Source organism: Adiantum capillus-veneris, chromosome 8 (assembly GCF_014529385.1).
Source record: "Adiantum capillus-veneris isolate H3 chromosome 8, ASM1452938v2, whole genome shotgun sequence".
In the NCBI taxonomy this organism is placed as follows: Eukaryota; Viridiplantae; Streptophyta; class Polypodiopsida; order Polypodiales; family Pteridaceae; genus Adiantum; species Adiantum capillus-veneris.
In genome coordinates this window covers 121,159,350-121,176,161 of record NC_140938.1, presented here as the reverse complement: position 1 = coordinate 121,176,161, position 16,812 = coordinate 121,159,350, and positions in this window count along the sequence as shown.

Genomic DNA, 16,812 nt, shown 5'->3' with positions numbered 1-16,812 from the left:
TCATGACGTACAAGTCCGATTCACATGCTGTTAATCACGACCAAAAACCCTTATTAAAAACCATATTTTGGAGTCTCAAACAACCCAAAACATCAGAATTCAAGTTTGGCAAAATCACACCTTTGTACATGAATTTTTACAAGGTCACTTTCAAAACTTGCAGGGCTATGTACACATATATACATGAGGCTAGTGGGCAAGCTTTTTAGCATGGATGAGTGACTTTATCTTCATCCAAAAAATACCTGACATAGCTTGCCAACCCCCTCTAGCCTGCTTAGTCATTCATGACAAACAGAGGTGTCTAGGGTGAACAACTATTGCATTTCATCCCCAGAAACCTCATCCACAATTTCAGATGTCTCTGCATTGTCTTCTTCTATTGATAACATTTCATCAGTCACAATTGTCATCAAATGTGCCAGATACTTCTTCAATCTGTAACCATTAACACGGTATTTATGCTCTGCACCATTTAAGTTTGCCAATTGACATGTGCCATTTTCAAATTTATTTACAATAGTAAAAGGGACTTCCCACTTAATCTGAAACTTTTTCTGGAAAGTATTGTCCAGTGTACTATTGTACTGCAACACAAGATCATCCTTTTCAATTCCTTTATCCTTGATGCATTCACTGGCCTTCATTTGAGCCTTCTTTAACACTTCTTCATAATGACTCGAGGCCAAAATTATGTCTAATTGCAAGCATTCTAAATTCAACAACTTTTTTTGCCAAGCATCTTGCTGCTATTCACCTTCCAATGACAACCACTTAAGTGCGGGGATTTCCACTTCAATGGGCAATAAAGCTTCCTTGCCATAAATCAAGTGATAAGGAGAAAACCTTGTGCTTGTTTTGATAGCAGTTCTATAAGCCCATAGTGCACAAGGCAACTCTGAATCCCAAGTCTTCCCATGTGTCTGAGTCATTTTTGTCAAGATATTCACTAACTCTCCATTGAATCTCTCATTAAGACCATTGCATTGTGGATAATAAGGAGAACTATACCTATGTTGTATATTAAGCTTTCCACAAAGGAAATCAAACAACTCTCCTCTAAATCCTGGTCCCCGATCAGAAAGTAGTTCCAAAGGCACACCAAACTTGCAGCATATATCTTCGTACACAAACTTGCCCATTTCTTTACTGGTAATCTGTTTGACAGCCTTAGCCTCTGCCCAATGTGACAAATAATCCACTGTTGTCATACTGTAAACATTTCTTTTACCAGTCATGGGTAAGGGTCCAATGGCATCAAGATCCCATTTTTCAAATACATCAAAAGCTAAAATCCTCTTTCGCTATTCAGGCTTCAAAATTCTCTTCCCCATCTTCTGGCAAGACAAACAAGACTTACACCAATGGTTCACATCCCGCTGAGCACTCGGTCACACATAGCTTTCTTTTAAAATCTTATGTAGCATAATTTTCATGGCAAAATGTCCTCCACAGGATCCTTCTTAGTTCTTATAGATTTCTTCTTTCCAGGGCACACATCGCAATATTAAATCACTTCCTTTCATATAAACCACATCATCAAGCATTTTGTACTTTTTGGCTCTTCTCATAAAAGCGTACTTTTTGGATGATGGCAAATCTTCAGGTAAAAGACCTGTAAGCAAAAAATCCGCTTCTTTTGATAGCACTTCTCTTCCATGATATAGAGGGACATCCGCCTTCAACACAAACACACAAGTGATCATTTCTTGGGCAGCATCATGAGCTTCTTCATTCTGAGACCTCTCAATATGCTGTAAACTCCATGCCTCAAACTTTTTAAGCAAAGATTTCACTTTGAAACACAAATTTTTCAACTTAGGGTTCTTATTCTTCCACACCCACAATACCTGCTTCACAACCAACAAGGCATCTCCTTTGACTTGCAGGCGTTTAATTCCCAACTCTAAGCAAATGTGCAGACCGCCCTCAAGGGCCATGTACTCCTCTTCATTATTACTTTTCCCATGAAGCTTTAACCCACTTGATAAAGAGGAAAGGGAATGAGATCAAGTGAGAGAGAGAGAGAGAGAGAGAGAGAGAGAGAGAGAGTGAGGGAGGGTTTATAGCGGCTTAGTACTTAGGCAACAGAAAAGGATGGCGAATCCGCACACCCGTCACACATACACAAGCTCACTCCAAACACAAGACTAGGTGGCGATTCCGCACACCTCACATGGGCAAAACATTGCAAGAAAACATACTCACAAAACCTCAAGCTTTATTTTGAGAATAAGGCGATGAAATGGGGAGCATAGGGTAGGAGAATGAGAAGGGAGAGCGTGGTAGAGCACATGGCGGATAGGTGGGAGTTGATGGCGAAGACTCACACGAGGGTTACGGCCATCATCCTTCATTTAGTTTCCCTTCATCTTCCATAGCCCAAGTGTGTAGAGGTCATGCTTAAGACGAGCATGGTGATTGCGGTGATGGTGATGGTGTGGGTGTGTGTGTGTGCACTAGGCACACACAGTTCATAGTGTACTCTTTGGTGATGGTGTGTGTGTGTGTTTAGTGTGATGGTGACCCCTCTTTATATAGGGGAGGAGGGGGGAGGAATTCTAGAATTTAGAAATGAAGAAATCATTATCTACATAGGCCATGTGACTTTGGGCCCCACTTGTCTGGCTATGTGTATATGTGCCAGAACAGCAGTCTCATGAGAGAGAGACAAAGAGAGAGAGATGGGTTGATGAAAAAAAGTGAGAGGTGACATGGAAAATAAAGTAATTACAAGAGGGGAGAGAGGGGAGTGTGTTCAGAGGTGAATCTGTGTGCAGATGTGTGTGAATACAAGAAAAATCAGGTAACCACTAGGTGGGGATGGGTTTGTGGGCACCTTTTTCAGTGAAACTGAGTGTGTGTGAGTGTGGGGAAGGTTATTTAGCTACAAGACAAGAGATATGGCGCCCTTTAGAGAGAGAGGGGGGTATTTGGGTCATGGGATATGATAGGAGAGAGAAAGAGGGGGTGGGCTATACTATTTTGGAAGATAGGGTAAGTTGCATGTGAGTTAGGGTGCATTATTGGTGAGTTATAATGCATTATTGGTGAGAGGTGGGGTAGCTTGAGGGGAGAGAGAAAGGAGAAAGGAGAAAGGACAAGGGGAAGAGAGAGGGGGTTGACCTTTTGAGTGGAGGAGAGGAAAAGGGACACACGGCGTGGCAACAGTGAAGAAAAAAGGAGGCAAGGTGGGGATGGGCTACCCCGCAGGCATGAGGTGGCCTATTTTACATTTCTTATATATTTACATAATCATACTTTATTTTTTTTCTTACTTTTTCCAATGCCTTTTATCACTCCCTCCCTAAGAGGGGGTTTTCATGGGGTGGGGACGAGATAAGGGGGGTATGGGAGCTTGGATTGTGAAAAGCCCCCATCAATAGCAGGAGTTTCGACCTTCTTCCGTTGCGCCACCTCTTCCTTAACCAAAATAGGAGTCTCTTTGCAACTGAGTAAATCTGCCAGGGTAGCCCGAGTACTCTCTTCCACCAAAAAGGTGAATTGAAATTCGTGCAGTTCCATAACCCATTTCATCACTGTCTTTGATATATTTGAGTTATTAAACAATTGAGGCAGCAATGAATAGTTGGAGAGAAAAGTGAACGACTTTTGCAATAGGTAATGCCTGAATTGTCTGCAAGCATAGACCATACTGATCATCACCAACTCAATCTCTGAGTACTCTCTTTCATGAGGGGTTTTAACTCGGCTAGCATAATAAACAGGCTTCATATATTTGGACTCCTTCCCTCTTTGCAATAACATAGCCCCAATGGCATCATCTCCAACTGAGGGGTTGACAGAAAATTCTTTCTCCCAATCAGGAGCTTGCATAATAGGTAGTGTGCTCAAAACTTCTTTGACCTTATCAAAAACTTCTTCACAGCCTTGTGTCCACTCCAATGGATCATTTTTAACCACTTGCTGCACTGGGTATAGTAACTGTGATGCCAAGAGTATGAATCGAGACAGATATTTAACCTTCTGAATGAAAGCAGCCAATTGTCTTCCATCCTTTGGGGATGACAGCAATAGTAAGGCTTCCACTTTCTCTGGATCTGCCTCAATCCCATTTTTTGAAATCACATGTCCAAGAAGCTTCACCCTTGGCTGCGCCAAATGACATTTTTTGGGGTTTAACTGACCGTCGCATTCATCGTACCTTGCAAATGTCATTTCAAGCTTCTGAACATGTTCTTTCCTTGAACTGTATACACAAAAATCATCTATGAACCCTTTGACAAACTTCCCAAGAAATGGAGCAAGGACCCAGTCTACTTTTCTTTCAAAGGCTCCTGGCCCATTTGTCAACCCAAAAGGAAGGCAACAAAAGGAGAAACAACCCCATGGCGTAATAAACGTAGTCTTTTTCCTATCTTCAGGAGCAAGAATAAGCTGAAAGTATCCTGAATACCCATCATAGACACTGTATCTCTCAAAACCAGCCATTACAGCTAGCAATTGATCAATAAAAGGCAAAGGGTAAGGGTCTTTCTTGGTCATCGCATTTAGTGGCTTGTAATCAACACATACTCTCCAACGCCCATCTTTCTTTGGGGTGACTACGACAGGGCTCACCCATTCAGCATTATCCACTGGCACAATGAATCCTGCATCCAAAAGCTTATCCACTTCTTCCTTTAAGGCATTCATCTGCTCCTTGCCCATCCTCCTTAACTTTTGTCTTATTGGTTTTGCCCCTTCAACTAGCTCAATCTTCACAGGATCCCCAACAAAACCTCTTATTTCCTGATATGAGGTAATGAAAAGATTTGGAAACATGTTCAACATTGCTAAGTACTCCCTTCTTTCTCCTTGTGTCAGATCAGCACTCAGCATATTTTGAATCAACTCTTTCTTCACTGGCAGTTCCTGTTTAGGTTGCATCAACTCTTCAAGTTGCTCTAAACGGCTTGAAGCATTTATATTCCCTGATAATTGTAGAACTTCACTAACTTCTCTCTGTTCCTCGTCTAACAACAAGAATGACACTTCACCCTCATCACTGGAACTTGAAGTAGTGCTACATTTTTAGTCTTAAGAACTATCATCACTAGTAGTTTCAAACTCATCATTCTCACTCACATCTTCAAGTGCCATAGGTTGTTTTGTAGTCATATCAAACACCCTATTTTCACCCTTCTTGCCATGCACACCGGTTGTGCCCTTGCCCCAATCTTGCACGGCACCAATAGCTCTCAACCAAGGTCGTCCCAAAATGAGAGGAAAGGCTCCTAGACCAGCTCGCATAACATGAAAGTTCACCATAACTTTCACGTTAAAGACTTCAACTTCCAAATTCTTGATCATCCCCAAACATTTCACCTTGGCATGGTTTGCTAGTCGAATCCAAAACCCAGAGCTTCCGCATGTAATGAGACCCAGTCTCTCGACACATGACTGTGTGATCACACAAACTTGAGCACCTCCATCAATGTAGGCTTCTCCCATGCCCACACCTTTGTGCCAAGCATTCACCACAGGACAGATATCGGGTAACTCTCCCACGGACAACACTCTAGCTTGTACATGCTTCGGCTCTTTTTCTGGATTCACTAATGACTTCCACTGCCTTTTGAGTTTGGGCACCATATTTATCAACTGTCCAAAAGTACAATCTACTTTCCTCCCAATCAGGTATTCCTTTAAACTGTAAGCGGTTTGGCCTTCTCCCAAAGGCAAATCTACCACTTCAAATCGTCTACGAGTCTTTCTCTTTCTCTTGACTTTTGCATCTTCACCCTCCTTCTCCTTCCCTTTCTTTCGACTAGGCCTTGGTGCCGCATAACCTTCCCTCCCTCTTTTGCCTATTGGCAACACATCTGCATCTTTCTTTTCCACCTACACAATACCCGCAGGACCACCAGAGGTTGAGGCTTGATTTTCATGTCCAGTACCTTGATCTCCCCGTATATCCAATGCACAATCATTAGGTCTATTAGGAATCTGCTGAGGAAGTGGAAACATATCCCCTCCCATCCTTGTTGGCTTTGGACAATAAGTGCTGATGTGACCAAGCTCACCACAATTATAATAAGTAGGAATGAACCTCCTCTGCGGCTCAAACCCACCTTGCCCACGACCCTGGTTAGCATTAGGATGAGATTCACTTTCTTGAGCCATCCCTCTACCACGTCCACGACCACGACCACCTCCACCACCAAGAACGCTAAGTCCTAATTCCTGCATCATGGTCATCACATCTTGCATATTTCGTTGTAACTGTTCAGTACTACAACCCTTTGGACAGGTTGGCCTCCAACTTTTGCTTGATTCTCCTCCTTTTGGCTACTGTTATTTTGCTCAGGGACCGCTTTCCCATATTCATAAAGCCTTTGAGCTTTCCATTCTTTCTCTCTGGAAATGGCGACTGCCTCCTCGAAGGTGGCGGGTCTTTTTAGCTTAACTTTGAACTTCAAACTTTCTTTTAAGTTTTCCACAAAACGGTCCTTCTTTAACATGGATGGAGGGATCTCATTTCCCAAGGCCCGGGCCCATTTATCCCATAAACGGGTGAACTGCATGACAAAATCATCAACACTTTGACTAGTCCTTTGAGTGTATCCCGAAATTTCATGCTAAACATCATCTGGTACTTCGATGGATTGGTATTGTGCCAGGAAAGCTTGCTTCACACGATTATAGTCCAAAACCACCCATGGGTTTTGTACCTGCATGAACTCGTCAAAATTGTGTAACCAAAATTTTGCCTCATCATGTAAACTATATTGCAGCAACCGCAACAATATAGCTTGGTCTAGTATGTTGCACAATAAGCAATTGACTTCCAGCTTTTCAGTAAATGTCTGTGCATTTTCATTAGCCAATCCATGGAACTGTGGGAACTTGTCTGCCATGTTTGATTGCCTCAAAAACACTTACATGTGACGTCGAAAACTCAAGGGATGTTGATGGATCGCTCCAGTACCTAATCCACCTCACACTGGGTAACCCGACCCCCAGTGCTTGGCTTCACAAAACCTCACGACCCTCACAAAGGCTGCAATCCAAATTAAACGACTGCCTCAAATACTGTCCACAAATAGCACATACATAGGCGGTTGTCCATAAGGACCCACATCCCTTTTACATTCTCTACCTGCATAGTGGACAGTTTTGCGAAAATTGGAACACATGAGGATTTCTCCTCAGTGGGGGCACCAAAACAATGTTAGCGTGCAAACGACAAGGAAAACAAGCGCCTCTATAGCTCTGCACGAGTCAGAGCGTTGGAAAGAAACCCTGTATGACGGTAGAAAACACCAAAGTCAAACACTTGTGAAGATGGGCGAGAAACATCTCTAACTCAAACCATGGCTAAAATTTTAGAAATCCAAGACCATGAAGACGAAGCTTGTGTCATGAGGATCTCCGTAGAGCATCCATATGCTTGATTCTGATAACCGACGAGAAAGTTACAAGCTTTTGAAGATGGAAGGTTTCTCAAAAGCTACAAAAAACAAGTCTCTGTTAGGAAAAAGGGTGTGCAGGGAATTGTAGCTATTAAAAGGGGATTTTTTGGCTCTTATCCCAAGGGATTTTTCTCTCTCTTCTTAGCCGACATGGTTCTCTCCTTGGGCACCTTTTAATTGGTCCAAAAATGAGATGTCGGCCACTTTTTGACCAAGGCAAGTGGGGAAAGGGGATGTCCGGTGGACCAAAAAGGTGGCCAGGCGCCTGGGCAGCTGGTGTGGACTGAAAATGGCGCCCCCTCTCTCCCCCAAAGTCCACGAGCCCTCACAAGCAAGGCCAAGAAGCTCCATTAGCTCCTTTGTTTTACTATTAGGGGGTACCCACTTCCCCCTTATACCCTCCAATTTCCACTTTCTCCCCCCCACGTGGGATTACTCCATTGCCACTTGGCACCATCCTCCCACCTCCCCAACTTCTCAAAACTTTCCAGCTTCTCCCAAAGCATGAGGGGACTTCTCGGACAATTTTCCCCAAGGCATACCTTGCTGCTCCGGTCACCGAACGACGCACCGTACCACATGGCTCGAAGCCCATCACCTCGGCTATCTCCAAAAATATAAAACTTCAGCATTTCTAATCTTAGACTCCCAAGTTGGCCTAGTTGCCCTTCTTGCATGAACCTGCAATCACCTTCTAAGTTGAGACCGCCCGCTTCGGATGCTCATAATTCATGACGTACAAGTCCGATTCACAAGCTATTAAGCACGACTGAAAACCCTTATTAAAAACCATATTTTGGAGTCTCGAACGACCCAAAACATCAGCATTCAAGCTTGGCAAAATCACACCTTTGTACATGAATTTTTACAAGGTCACTTTCAAAACTTGCAAGGCTATGTACACATATATACATGAGGCTAGTGGGCAAACTTTTTAGCATGGCACTACAACAAAAAAACGTGCTATCGACGCGGCCCATCGCTATCCGCGTCGCTATGAAACCAGTCGCTATTAGCGACGCGCATAGCGACGTGGATAGCGACGCACATAGCGACGACCATAGTAGAAAAAAAAATTCTTGGGCAGAGGGCAGGTAGCCTGGCCTGTGCCCAGTTAAAAGATGGAGACAGCCACAGCCAGACTTCCTGCCCTCTGTCCAAGAAAGCGAGCAGCACCAAAATATCAACCATGCTCCCGCGTGCAGAAATTTCGGCAGAGTTCCCTTTATTTTTACATAAACTTTTCAAAAAAAACCATATCATGTATACGCCTCCTACATGTTATCCATGTAGGATCTCACATGAGATTTAAGGCCAATGAAAGACAATCGTACCAACTGAAAAGCATAGCCATAACTTAAAAGCATAACCATAACGAACCATAACCAGAACTTAAAAGCATAACCATAACGAACCATAACCATAACTTAAAACCATAACCGGCTATAACCACTTTGATCAAAACCATAATGCAGATAACCATAACCATAAACAAAATTAACAATAACCATAAGCATAACCAGAAAGAGAAACAATAATTGTCTATACAATGACAATGACAATAGTCATAACCATAAGGGAAACAATAACTGTATGAACACTAACTGTTTGTAGAAAAAAGAGACACAGAAGCGTGTCTGTGTCTCACAAAGCATATAGATGAAATCTGGTCCACTAATGACTAGGCGTCGCAACCTGCACATAGGACAACTCACAAAATTAGTATTGATATTACTTCACATATACTGACTTAATTAAATCAACTCACACGTATTAACGTCTCACCTCAAGCGATCAGCGAGACTGTAAGGCCTCCCAGTCTACACGCTCTCCTGAAGCTTCAAGATCATTCAGTACTTCATAGATACCTCTGCAATATCCATCCGACTCCTCCTCGCGTGATGGAGCTCGATGCATCGCAAGATTCTGCGTTTATACAAAAATCAAAGTAATAAGAATACATGATTCATCGCGTTTTAAAAAACGCCATAGTTCAGATTGGATTAGAAACTCACAAACTCATAGCGAAAGGTGTCGAAGCCTCCGCTGCCAAGATGAGATGTCCCCCTAGTCATCTGTCATACCTGCCAAGATGAGATGTCCCCCTAGTCATCTGTCATACCTGTGCGGCCTCACGCTGCTATCTGAACCGCGTGGCCGCTGTCCGCTCATCCTCCCTGATCTGCAGCCACGTCTCGTGTGGGATGCCCGAAGGCTTCGGCGAGCCGGTCCTGAAAGCCTTTCGAGTTGCATCTCGTCGATGTTTGATGGTGCCCCGTCCAACACCCTTGATCCATCGTGCCGAAACAACGGAAGAACCCGGAGCAGGCTGGTACTCTCTCAGGATGGTCTCCACTATGTAAGTGACTTTTTCCTTTTCTTGCTGATCCCAAGACGTCAGAATGCTGGTCGAAAACTGCAGCTCCACGAGCTGGCGAATCCGTTGTTGCATCTCAATGGGCAATAATACAAGGATCAATTGTGGGTGCTTGATCGAACATCATGGTTTTCATTTTTTATGTCCACTTTAATTACTCTTGATTCTTATCACCTTGCACTCCTTGTCTATGTCACTAGAAGAGGTGCAGACATAACTAGCCATAGTGCCATAGTATGCACTTCTTGATCAAGTTCAAAAACTCTAAAAGGTTCTTGCTTTCCAAAAAGTATGAATTTTTTCCACTCCAAGTTATGAATCTTTTTCTATTCACCTTGGAGCAATGCAAACTTCTTGGCCTCTGTGCTATTTGCTAAGATTCCTACTTTGAAAATATCATAAAAGTATACAACATTTCCGACCTTGTGCACCCTTTGTAAGGTTGGTAAAGACCTTTAACAAGTCTCAAGTTTCATTTGCTGAATTCAGTCTTCAAAAATCCCTCCAATTGGAAGAGAACATCAAATATTTCCCGGACATAGGAAAACTTTTTGATGACTATTCAACTTGGTAGAGTAGGTCCAATATCTATTATCAATTGTCTCTTCAACCTCTTCAATCTCCATGCCTTCCAAACTTAACATGCTAGAAGCCTTTTTCGTAAAAAGAAAAAAGCAATAAAATTTATACATTAAGGCCATTCAACCATGCAAAAATACATGTGTCCTCTCAGGCCTAGACTGGCATCTAAGAATAATGAATTTACGTGGGGAGGACACAAGTTCAATGGAAGATACACATTGCTATCAATAGATTAATTGAAAAATGTGTCCTCCCTAGGCAAAAATACAATACTAAAGAGCCACCCATATACAAGTTTTCATGCAAAGAGGACACATGCCAAACAAACTCTAAAAACAGTTTATACTCCAAGAAGTACACAATTATAGTAGGCCTAGACAAGTGTTCAAGTACGTTAAATTTGCATAGGGAGGGCACAAGTTCAATGGAGAAAATGAATTTTTTTTACAGTAAAGAAATAATTGAGGGAAAAAAAGCACCTTTATGTCATCTAAGCATCATTTGAATAGAAGGTTATGCTCAAAAATTTAAACAAAATTGAGAAGATTTCAAAAAAATGAGGTTTAGAGGAATTTTGGGGTATATATAGCATGTTAATTATGGGTCTTTAAATTTGTGCAAAACGCTCAAATCCATGCAAAATGGTTATTTTTTGTCTCATAATTCGTCACTCAAACAACCAACAAACACAAGACACTTGGAAAAAACTTAATTTTGTGTAGCTTCCATGATGTTTAGAAAGCACGAGAGGAAAGAACACCATCGAGAGATGGAGCCCAAAACCACCTCTTCTTTGATGAGACCACTAATGTGAGCATACAATTGTAGAAGCAACCTCCAATTCCTCTCCTCTCTTCTCTTTGGCATACACTATGCAAAGCACTTTGCATTTGGATTTAGCAAGCATTAGGCAAAGGGTATGGCTATTTGCACTCACAAGCTAGCATCACATAATGCAAGGCTTCTTGGGCAAAGCCTCTCACACTCTCCTTCTCTACACTTCTCACTTCTTCTTCTCATGTCCTTTTACAAAGAGAGGCCCTCCTTTTATAGGTTTTTGGAGGGATTAGAATTTTCACGATCACTTTTAATTACACATAGCAAAGTTTCTTCTAGGAGTAATCTGATGTAGGTGAGGAGATAGGTGGTAGGGCTAGATTTGAGGTTAGTAGGTTAATAGGTTAGAACTCTAGTTAGTATTATTCACATAATGGAAACAAAAATATATAATGGTAGGGTGTGTAAAATGAGAAATTAGCAAGAAATTGGATAGGATTGCACTCTCTCTTGTCCGTCGGTGTCGAGGAAATGAAGAATGACTTCCATCATCTTTTACATTCGATGCTTGGAATTCAATTGAATTGGTTGATCTCTCGCTAATTGCATCTTTTTGTCCGCTTTGTTATAGTTGGAATAAATTAGAATATTTTGGAGCATTGGAGATATGTGCATGAGAAGGAGAAAAGGAAAAAAGATGACTAATGGTAGAGAGTTGCAAAATAATAAAGGTATTTACAATGGTAGCCATGGCTAATTCTAGTGATATTCTCCATGCTAGACTTGCCCCATGCTACGAATGGTGGTGGTGGTGGTGCTCTATGTGTGTGTGTGTGTGTGTGTGTGTGTGTGTGTGTGTGTGTGTGTGTGTGTGAGAGAGAGAGAGAGAGAGAGAGAGAGAGAGGATAAAACAAAAATGTGTGTGTGTGTGTGAGAGAGAGAGAGAGAGAGGATAAAACAAAAATGTATGTGTGTGTGTGTGTGTGTGTGTGAGAGAGAGAGAGAGAGAGAGGATAAAACAAAAATGTGTTAAAAGAGAATGGGCTATTTGGAAGTACATAAATGCATTTTGGGCCCTAGGGAGGCCCAAAGAATCTCTCAAGGTCATGGGTCATTGGGTCCTTTTTTATGTGTAAGAGGTGAGAGAGAGAAAATTGGCTCAAAAATAACGAGAGAAAGAGAGAGAGTGAAATTTGAGAGAGAGAGAGAGAGAGAGAGAGAGAGAGAGAGAGAGTGAAATTTGAGCTAGGGTTTTGTACCTTTGTCCACATGTTCCACCATGACTTTGCATAGAACCTATAGCACCAAAAATATATATCCTTTTGTATAAGCTTGTAGGTATTTGAAATGCATAAATCCTCCTTTGAAATCAAATGTGTAACCAACACCTCATGTCCTTTGCATTCAAGTCTCCTTCCTTTCCTAGGAATGTATATGTCCTCTTGAGAAAAGTCCTCCCAAAGCTACTTTTTCATGTGAAGATATTTATTTTCCCTCCAAGATGTAGTTAACCATAGATGCTAAGGACTCCATGCCTGCATATTGTGGCCCCTTCATTGTTGCAACTTCAATGATGACTTCCACTTCATTTTGACCTTTCACCATAACTCATTGTATCTTTTTGGATAAGCTCACCTTCAACCCACTAAGTAGAACATCATACTCTGCTTCATTGTTGCTTGTTGATCTTTCTAGAAACACTTGTTCTTTCATCACCACTTCTCCTTTTGATCTCACCAAAACAAGTCCCCCCCCCCCCCCCCCCCTCCCCCCCACTTTACATGTGGCTCCTATAATTTTTTCTAGAAGCACCCCCCAGGATCAAAGATCCTGAAAAGATGAACATGATGTAAAAAATTGATTACTCTTCCTCCTGCTCAAGGTTGATGTATCTAATGCGATCTTCAAAAGCTTGTATGAACAAATCTCTAAACTCTAGCTCATTAAACTTACTGAACTTTCGGAAATTTCATCAAGTCAAAAGCTCCACGTTCTTCAAAATTTAGGAGAGTTTGATCCATGCCTCCAGCTACTAAAAGGTGTCGCAAAAACTTTACCACATATGTAGACAAGAGACCAGAGTTTTTGTTGCTTCCAACACATATGAAGTGAAGAGATTTTGGTAAGGACTGACACAAGATTCAAATGTAGCAATACACAAGTTTCCCATCTATGAAACGAATGTGGGATGTTTGGAAACATCCGCCAATCACCAAGTGTTCATATTCTCAAAAGCCGAAGGAATATGGTGCCTAAGATGAAAGGAACATGTGAAGAGAAAAGAACTTGAACTTAAAGAAGTGAAACCCAATGTAAAGCTGATTTGAGCTTCAAAGGCTTGGATTTGAGCTGCTTAGAGAGTGTCCCATGAATGAAATGCCATCCACTAATACACCATTAGAGAGGATGACCCCCTTTTGATTGTTTTGAGTTATGATCATGTTTTCTACTACTCTCCCATGTCCTCCATCCACCTCCAAGCACCCCCCTTGACAAGGTTGAAACCCCTTACATTCTCCCACCTCAAAGTTTGATTGGTTATCCTCTAAAATTATGACATGTGTAACTTCTTCTATAAGGTTCTTCCATGCTTAGTAGACATGGGCCATGGAAAATCATTTTAACAACTTCACAAAAATTCTTGAAGGTCATCCTCACATGCTTCTCACTCTTCTACTTTGTTTTGAAGTAGACATTCCATGTCCACAAACATCTCTCTATGATCAATATACTATATGCTCTCCCCTCCTATGATTTCCTCATCTGCTTCACTCACTTCTTCCAAAAAAGAAGCACTCACAAAACTTGCCATCGGGTCAAAGTTACCTTTAAGTTCTTCATTCTCCTGCACAATAGCTTCCTTTTCTTCAACTAGCAATTGGTCCTTCAAAAAATTGGATTTTTTGTCGTCTATTGAATCATCCTCAATGTCATTTGTAGCACCCTCCTCAAAATTTTGGTTGGTTATGGTTGAGCTGGGATATAGGAATGATACAGAATCACCATACACTTCAAAACTTGGATCATAACTTAGTGTATATTCATCGTGCATGTCAAAAATCTTGTTTCCATCAGCTATTGGGGTAGAAGAAAGAACCATTTTAAAGGATAAGACTATTTGATTCAAACATCTTCATGTTGGTAAGTCTTCTTGGCATCATGTGCAACTCCATTTTGGATGTAGAAATACTTACAAAACTTTCTCTGGGTAATAGAGACCGCTTCTTCAAAGGTAGAGGTCCACAACAAGCAACCTTTGTTGTTAGAAAAGGAGACAAACCATCAGTAATATTGCCTAGATATTTGTGCACTACTATATAAAAAAGAGAGTGTATCTAAGCAACACTTTCTACTCATTTTGCTCCAATTTGTTTTTTTGGAGCACTTGCTTCAATTTATTTCTTTTATGTTTTTAGATTCTTCAGATCCTAAATACTAAACATAATTCTACATACTGAGGCGGTCCGAGGCAAGCGACAAGAGAAGTGGCCTCTAGACACATCTCAAGGCTCCCGTGCTACTCATAGAGTTTGAGGTTTTAACACAAACACAACACACCAAATCCAAACATAGCATCACACCCAACCTTCACATAATTTGGAAAAGTTGAAGTGAATCCGCATCTTGCCCATTGACGAGCAAATTGTTCCTCATATGCGTTGTAATCTTCACTATTTTAAGTGAATCCGCATCTTGCCCATTGACGAGCAAACTCTTCCTCATAAGCATAGTAGTCTTCACTATTTTGTTGAAGTCTCTTTAGTGAATCCCATGATTGCTCCATTGTTGGTACTTTGGAGAATTCAATCTTCAAAGCTCTAGATATTTGGGCATAGCCTTCTCCAATTTGAGAAGACATATTCCAAAACCATTGCTCTGCGTGGCCTCTAAGACATAGCAACAAGAGTTCGCCCTTCTCAACATCATCCCTCTTGCCAAGGATATGGCATATCATTCTAAAATCTGCAAGAAAATTGTCAACGTCCTCATCTAAAGCCCCAAAGAAGATTGGGATATCTTGAAAGGTATGGCATGTCACAGTTTACCAATGAACTGAAATCACATGAAGGTTAGTTCCAGACAATTACTCTTTATCACGACATGAAATTAGTCACACCAAGATTGGGAGTGAATCCAAATGAAGGAGACTATCTCCTTAGTGACAAGGCAATGTCTGGTTGTGGTGAGATTCTTTGAATGACAATGTTTTTTTTTTCTTTTTTGTGTTATGCTAATTCAAACCAAACCTTAGATCAATTTTAGCTCTCTTAAAACAAAACAACATACACACACTATTTTGCAAGGCTAAATTTTATTCTAAAGTAAGATGAAAAACTGCACATCAAATGAAGTGTGGTAGTCAATAAGAGGCAAAATAACACGTTGTGAGGATGCAAGAATTTCTGTGACCTTTTGTGCACCAAACAAGAACACCTTGTGCTGCTGAAAATGGATCTTTCTAATAACAGTGATGTTGATCCTATTATGAGATGCAAAGTGAATTAGGTAAAAATATATTCCTAGCCTACCATTTATAGTACACACATGCACAACATAAAATAATTCTTAAAGTAAAATAGAGATATACACATCCAAGTTAAGGTCGTATCCAATGAGAGGTAGAATGACCGATGTGTTTATTTTCCCTAATCTACGAGGGCCAAAAACTCCACAAATGACATGTTGGAATTGCAATTTTGTACTCACAGTGACATGGATGATTTGTCTTGCAAGCAAAATAATGAAGGTAATTACAATGGCAGCCATGGCTACTTCTAATGATCTTCTCCATGCTAGATTTTCCCCATGCTACTAATGGTGGTGTGTGTGTGTGTGTGTGTGTGCGTGTCTGTGTGAGAGTAATGCGAGACGCTTCTTGGATTTTTGAGGCATCATGAGCTGATGGTTGATCAATATTGAAATCAACATATTCTTCTTGTAACCATCCTTGTGAAAGCTTGTTGAAGAGTAGTTCCTCAAGGGAGAGCTTTGACTTGGTTGGAGAGTTAGACATAAAGGAGGTTGAGGGGGAGATTGAGGGTTAAGTGAACTTCTATAGAGGAGGTTTCTTTCCCCTCCTATTGTCCTCTATAGGCTCACCAAGTCCAAAAGCTTCCACTGAGGAGCATCTGAGTTATTAGCCTTTGTGACCTTGACACTTATTGTTGAGCTAGGTGGCACATTGGGGTCATATACTATAGGAACTATGAAAGATGGTGTATTCTTCGGCAAAAATTGAATAGAAACCACATAACAAGGCATAGACCTGGTAACTTAAGCAAGTCTTCCTCTGGTCCATCAGGTGGGGTAGGTTATTAGTTTGGAAGACATTTCTGTTGATTTTGTGGGTTGAGTAGAGCAAGGCAATTATAGAACACCATCATGAGACCCACTGACCCCTTCACTAATGTGCTACTATCGCTTAGCGATTCAAGTCCCCTTACACAACAGATCTGAGCACTAGCAGACGTTCAACACAAAGATGGAAGGTCGAAGACACTATAACAAAACCTAAAGCTTGAAAGATTATCATAGCCTAGTGTCGCATGGACAATTAATGCTTATGACACATCACAAGAATCCTCTCCCAAGCTCTATATAAGAGCTAGCTTGTATGCACTTCTATGTGGTTGTATTAATCAAATTCTACTTTGCATTCAA